Source organism: Montipora foliosa, unplaced genomic scaffold (genome assembly GCF_036669935.1).
Source record: "Montipora foliosa isolate CH-2021 unplaced genomic scaffold, ASM3666993v2 scaffold_199, whole genome shotgun sequence".
NCBI lineage: Eukaryota > Metazoa > Cnidaria > Anthozoa > Scleractinia > Acroporidae > Montipora > Montipora foliosa.
Window position 1 is genome coordinate 30,001 of NW_027179499.1, and position 7,500 is coordinate 37,500.

A 7,500-nucleotide genomic window follows, 5' to 3' on the forward strand; every position below is an offset into this window, starting at 1 on the left:
GAAATACATCAAGCAGCCGTTAACCTAGCAACCTTTGTAGCTTTCTTAATTGGTGTTGATAGAAGAATCCTCCTTACAAGAAGGGTTTCTCTCCACTAACTAAAACATATTCACTAATTAGCAGGTAGTTTGAGGGCAATATTGTGTGTGTGTGAATGGTGAGTTGAGGAAAAATCATAGACAAAAGTTAGGGTTAGTCTGTAGAACGAGGGGGAGAAATTTACAAAGCGAACTCTCAGCCCCAAAATAAGGTTAACAAATGAAACAAACCCTGCGTGAAATCAAAAACTTGAATCACAGAAACAGCCAGATAGTACATGTATGAAAAATTCAATCACGTAGGAGGGATTAACAAATATTTGACCATGAAAATTATTCAGCAGAAGTGGCCGGCTTGGCGGTGATGTCTCCAAAAAGGCTCGTGGTGTATGAGGCCACCTAAGCAGAAACAGCCACAAGTCAAAAAGAGACCTTGCCGAGTGCTGGAATATGACACTGACACCTTGAAAACAATATGAAACAGAGATTTACTGTATTGATTTGTACTAATTGATTGAGTAAAAGGGCTAGATCAGCCACACATAAGCCCTCAGACCCCCAAAAATAGATGCCTGTGATCCTTGAGTGTGAAATAGTTATGCTATATTTTTTAAGTTCTCTGTGCGGTGTTGCTAGTCAAGCCTTAAACAATAAATACAGTCATTGTTATTTTTTAAGGGATGTTCCAGGGCTTATGCTTGTAATTATTTTATTTATGTTTCACACAGTGGAACAAAAATTTGATCATATTGATCAGCCACAGGTTAGCTTATTTGTTTGTGTCCAAACTGCACAAAGGCAAAGAAAACAATATGGGGTTTGGGAGAGGATGGGGTCAGTCTTAAAACGTAGCAGTAGTGATAGGCTACAAATTGCTTTTCCTCACGGGAGGATATTCTACAAGGAACTGTAATCATTGCTTTGTCCTCAGTTGTTACAAAATATGAAGGAGTTGCATAGAATAGTATGGCTTTTTTGCATAGTTATCCCTAAGGGGGGAAGGACATGGTATTTACAATAACTTATCAGTTTTGCATTGTTTTGCTGTGATCCATTTTAAGTCTGGTCTACATATTACCTCGAGATCAAACATTGTTTGCCATGTTATGAAGTGTTCTGACGCTCAGTCCTTCTGTGGAATGTTTGTTAAAGCTCTTGTTTCCAGGCTTTGAAGTAATTAAGTACTTGCTTTAAGTTGGTAACACGTTGATCTGTTATTGACTGCAGTGGACTGTCATCTTTGAAGACAAAGCATTTCACATTTTCATAAATTCTTGTGTCTTTTCTGTGGTGTTGTGCAAAGCCATCGTGTCTTTGCAAACTTTTTCGGACAGAGTATTAACAGCAAGCTTTTCTCGTATTTTATTTCAATTATCAAGATGAACTTACAAGCGCCTTGATTAAACCGTATTTGTTGTTTGTTGATTTTCCCAAGCGGGCGAAATCTTGAAAATAGTTTTTTATTGTCGGTAAAATTGACTGCGGCGGGCGATTTGTCGCGAGCGATTTTAAGTGAGCAGGTTTGAAGTTCTGAAACGCTGCTACATCCAAATATATCCAGCTGGTTTTTTGCTATGTTTTGTAAAAGCTATCGATCTTAAACATATGTAAAATTTAGAGTGGAGAAATGTGGAGTACTCGTAAAGAAGGAGCGGAACACGGCTTGGTCACGATAAGCGGGACATACCTGCATTCGACACTGTCTTACTTCACTCAAATTTAAGCAGCTTCCAACGAAAATACTTGAGTTATATTCCACCAGACAAAATAGTATTGAGTTTTGGGTCAAAAATATCAAAAAAGCCTTTGAATAATACACTACTGGTGGGCCAAAAATAAAGAAAGAAAACTTGACTTCCGTTTCGTGCAGAGGATATTTTTGGCAGCCATTAATTGCACCGGAAGCGCGGAAGGAGCGCTCGTGCGAGTCCTTCTCCGCATCACACATTGGACCAAGAGCGGAGTGCTCGTTTCACCGCCCTATGTATAAGCGCCCTGGTTCAACAGCAGTTCACGTACGTCTGGAACGCCCATTTTGCACAAAGAAAAAAATCATTGTCATTCAGTCCATTAGGATGTTGAGTCTTCAGTCTTTAAACCCATTGGCCCTCCTTCTCTCGCAGCTGTTCTTCGCCATTAACCCGGTCTATTAATTGGGTCTATTAATTGAATCTTCACGTCACTTAGTCCGCTATGTCCCTCACTACAGAAATGTCGGTACAAGAGATCATCAGTCACTTTCTCGGCCCGCCCTAACATTTTGTGCTTTCTGATTCTAGATTTACGGTTGTTAAATCTGAGTCTAAACTTTGTAATTGTGGAGCCCACATACTGCAGCGATCATTTCGTACACGTGATTAGGTAAACAACATTACTAGAATTACAGTTAAGGTTGTTAATTGAATATCTTCGATCATCCTGTGAGCTCTTAAAATGACTGTTCTCATCCATATATTTACAAACTTCACGACGAACATTTCACGGTTCCTAGGAACAAATTTTTTGGTCCACGATTGTCCACCTTTGCGCGTACCAAATAGTCTCCCAGGCTCTTCGGTTTCCTAAACGCCACAAATGGAACACCCTTGATGGCGTTCTTACATCTCTCCGACGACTCCAGAATAGGATGAAGTTCCCTGAGTATTTTACTGATGTCTGGCAATCGGGGATGATATGTTACCACAAAGGCGTTTTTGTAGAGCGTGGCTGGTTACTGTTGCTCAATACTTCAGCCCTGTACATCCTTCGAACCTTATCTATCCGACTCATAACATAGGCCTTCCTATAACCCCTTTCCATCAAAAATCTCACCAAGTCTCCCGCTCTCTTTTCAAAATAAGAAGACTTCGAACAAATTCTACGTAATCGCATCGCCTGGGCAAACGGAATACTTCTTTTACACGCACCCGGATGACAAGAACTGGAATGTAAATACTGATGACTGTCCGTCGGCTTAATAAATACATCCGTCTCCAGCAATCCCGGCTCGTTTAGCACCTTGACGTACAGAAATTCAATCTCGTGCTTCGACCATTTGGATGCAAGATAAATTACACTTGTAGAATCACACGACAGTCTTGGTTTAATAAAGTATTTTCTATTGGATTGGAAACTCTGAAAAAAAATTGATTCTATCAAAAGGTTTTTGCAAAGATCACATCTGCTACGTTTGCATTTAATGCAACCACCTGTTTCAATGGTTTCTTGTTCTACTCTCGTTCTGTATTTTGATGGCGCCAAAATTTCTTTCAAGTTTTTTGTTCTACGAAACGAGGGAATAATTGAATTAGATGGAAAAAATTCTCTTAATTTGGGATTAGATTGTAACAGGTGCAAATGCTTCCTAATGACGTACCCTATGTTAGGTAGGTGAGGATTGAAGGTCATCACTAACGGAAGGTCATCACTAACGGAAACAGTTTGTAAAAATGTAATTTATCTTGCATCCTGCAACAAATGTCGCTTGCAATATGTTGGTTCAACGGCAACACAATTCAAAGTTAGATTCCGTAATCATAAATCATCAATGGTAACGAACAAGAAAACCTGTGAGGTCGCGGTACATTATAACAATAGTCCGCACGCCCTTAACGACTTTTCTTTCCAGTGTATCGATCAGGTGTCTGCTACCAACTGCACTGAGATTTTAGACAAACTTTTGATTACGAAGGAAGCGTACTGGAGTGCGCAACTTTTCTCATTAGCACCTTTTGGCCTTAACAAAAGGCAAGAATTCCACTCCAGGAACAGAATCACCTACAACCAACCGACAACTTGAGTCGTAATAATCTGCAAGCTTAACGAACCATATAACTTTACAACTCAATGTCGCACATGAATTCTTTACTTTAATGATAGTTTTAGTTCTCGCTGTTATTACATTGTACCTTTCGGAACAGAATTACTTCTTTTGTTTTGTTTTGTTTGTAATGATTTTTTACTTGTATTGTTGTTAAGTTTTGTAACACCGAAAATTCCTTGTAAACCATATATAAGCTCTTAAACCTAATTATTATCCACATGCTGTAAACTGATGAAGGTCTAAGACCGAAACGCTTTTTAATATATTTTACTTTTTAGCTTCCAAAAGTTGTCCGTCCTCTGACTCTTTTAACTTTATATAAATTTATATGTCGAGGCTTGGACTGGGAATCTGTAAAAGATCCTTTTGGAACGCCACTATCTCCGTTGGCTCAGACTGGCTCAGAACTCTGCGTGTATATATATATATATATATATATATATATATATATATCTGAGCGAATTTGCTAAAAGGTAGCTACTGGAGTTTTCGCTTGAGCGAGCTACTGGAGTTTTCGCGTAGCCCGTGTTCAAGCCATTGTGGACTCTCAATATTGAGGGGACTTGCCGTCAAGGCCTGCTTTGCCAAACAGCCCAGGGACAGTTCTAACTCGGAGTTGTGGGTCAAAAGCACAGGGCTGGGGGGGTTGCTGCTTTGAGACTTTAACTGCAGTTAGAGTTTGTGGCCTTGTTAAGTGAGATTTTACTGTGTAGCATGCCTTCATTGGCAATTTTTCCTGGACTAGTCTAGGCTTCAATGATAGTTTGCTTTTGATCACCAATTAGAGTGAACCCACACTGTGGTGTGGGTAGGTGATTGTTGGTTGTCTGACCAAAGCACAGGGGTGGGGAGGGTAGCTTTTCTTTAAGTTTGTGACGGTAGCAGAATTGGCTTGTTTTCACAATTTCTGCAGGCACCTTTTGACAAATCCAGTTAGAAATTTATAGTTATCTGTGCGTTTCTCTCCAGAATGGCATTCTGTGAGCCAGGCTGAGTAAATTGAGTGTGATCAGCCGATTTTTGACTGAATTTTAGGCGTTTGGCCCTTGATATCTGAGCGAGTTTGCTAAAAGATAGCTACTGGAGTTTTCGCTTGAGCACGGGCGTAGCCCGTGTTCAAGCCATTGTGGCCTCTCAAAATTGATGGGGCTTGCCGTCAAGGCCTGCTTTGCCAAACAGCCCAGGGACAGTTCTAACTCGGAGTTGTGGGTCAAAAGCACAGGGCTGGGGGGGTTGCTGCTTTGAGACTTTAACTGCAGTTAGAGTTTGTGGCCTTGTTAAGTGAGATTTTACTGTGTAGCATGCCTTCATTTGCAATTTTTCCTGGACTAGCCTAGGCTTCAATGATAGTTTGCTTTTGATCACCAATTAGACTGAACCCACACTGTGGTGTGGGTAGGTGATTGTTGGTTGTCTCACCAAAGCACAGGGGTGGGGAGGGTAGCTTTTCTTTAAGTTTGTGACGGTAGCAGAATTGGCTTGTTTTCACAATTTCTGCAGGCACCTTTTGACAAATCCAGTTATATATATATATATATATATATATATATATATATATATATATATACACATAATATATATATATATATATGCAGACAGTACTGTGTTAAGTGTGAAACTTGATTTTCCTAAAACAGTGCTCAATACATAGAAGTAGAGCGTAGTATATATATATAGTATATATATATATATATATATATATATATATATATATATATATATATATATATATATAAACAGTTTTCTTTAAAATGTATAAACAGTTTTCTTTAAAATGTTCAGAACAGACGACAAAAATACCTCGTGGTGCAAAATTTACACGGTGCGTACGAACAAATCGGAGCCATTCATGATCCCGCGCGGCTTTACTTGCAGGGCTGCCTAATTAATTAAATGTACAACTGTATGCTATTCTTGTTGTTGCTCAACCCGTAACATTTCATGTAAAGTAGATTGATCTGAATATATTTGTTACAATTCAAGACCATTTTAATGTATATTACAGTTAAATATTACAATGGTTATACACTTTCTTTGGGTGCCTTATGATTTAGCTGACTCACCTATTACGTCAATCCAAATTTTGCCGCTTACACTTCCTGCCCTGTTCTTCGCAACGCATCCATATTGGCCAGCATCTTTGAAAGTCACATTAGTGATGACAAGAGTGTTGTTATTGGCAACTTGAGTTCCATTTTTAGTCCAGTTGACGTTTGGTTCTGGGTCTCCTCTCTCAATACATTTTAATTGTAATGTAGAGTGAAACAAGACAGGCATAGAGTCATTCTTAAGAGCAGCATCCAGCTTAGGAGGAGCTAGAGAAACAAAAAAAAATTAAACATCACATTTGCTCAATCGTCAAGTGATATATATGTGTTCAACTTGCTCAATTTAAGAGAAGAGATGATGATGACAAATATATATATATATATATATTTATTTTTTAATTTATTTTTTTGATGTGAAAGTAATCGAGGCACTCAAGTTCGACTTTAATTCAAGTTTTTGTTCTCATACCCCAGACATTTGCTAGTATGCACCACTCTCGTAAATGTGACGCGACAAGCCAAAGTCAGATACCATGGCAACATTATTCTTTTTTCTTTTTTTTTTGCATACAATATTTACATTACTGGCATTACAAATTACCATAACAGACTAATAACAAATTACTTATAACAGACACAGTACATAAGCGATCAAATTACTAATAACAAACACAATACATACCTTAAATAATTACATAGTGTTTCCTTTTTCTTTTACTTACAGAATAGTTAATCACATTACAATCCTACTAATCAAATTACAATCACTTCCTAAACCATGACTCAATATGATTCCTACGAGAAAGAAACATTATATATTAAGCAAAAAATTACAGTTAATGGTCCATTTACGTTTAAATTTATCTAAGGTATTATTTTTAATCAAGTGAAGCTATGATCTTCGCAGTTGTGAACGCAATCGTCAAGTGATATATATGTGTTTAACGTGCTTAATTTAAGAGATGAGATGATGATGACTCATTTATGCTTTGTATAGGTATACAGAATAAACCCGCGAGTAAGAACCTTCCATAAAATTTAAGCGAAACAGGTTATTACATAAATGGTATTTAACGGAAAGTTAGGCTGTCTAGGTTGTTAAAGAGGTTCTTATTTTCTGGATTGAAAAAACACATTGTAGATAGTTTAATGGTATTCAGCCTTCGTCCCTCATGCATATATATATTTATTGCTGACAATCCTGTAATACAGTTTTTTTAAACTGCAATAAAGGTGATTATTAAACGATTGATTGATTGATTGTATTTGCGCATATTTCTGAGCACAAATTCGTGCTGTCGATGTCATTTTGTGTCGAAACTGACTCTCAAGTGTGCATTCTATTCACGACAGTTCATGAAATAATATTTCTGTCTATCATTAAAACTGTGATGCATTACGTTCCTTCTTACCATCAACTATGATATCAAAGCTATCAAAAGCAGAGCCTCCTTCGTTCTTTGCTACACAGGTGTACGTGCCTTCTCCTTCTTCTTTTATGTATCTTTTAACCAATGTCGCTTTTGCTTCTTCTATTAAATGAAGTTCATCTTTGAACCAGCTTATTTGGGGCTTTGGAAAACCATCGACAGAACAAGTCAAGGTAATATT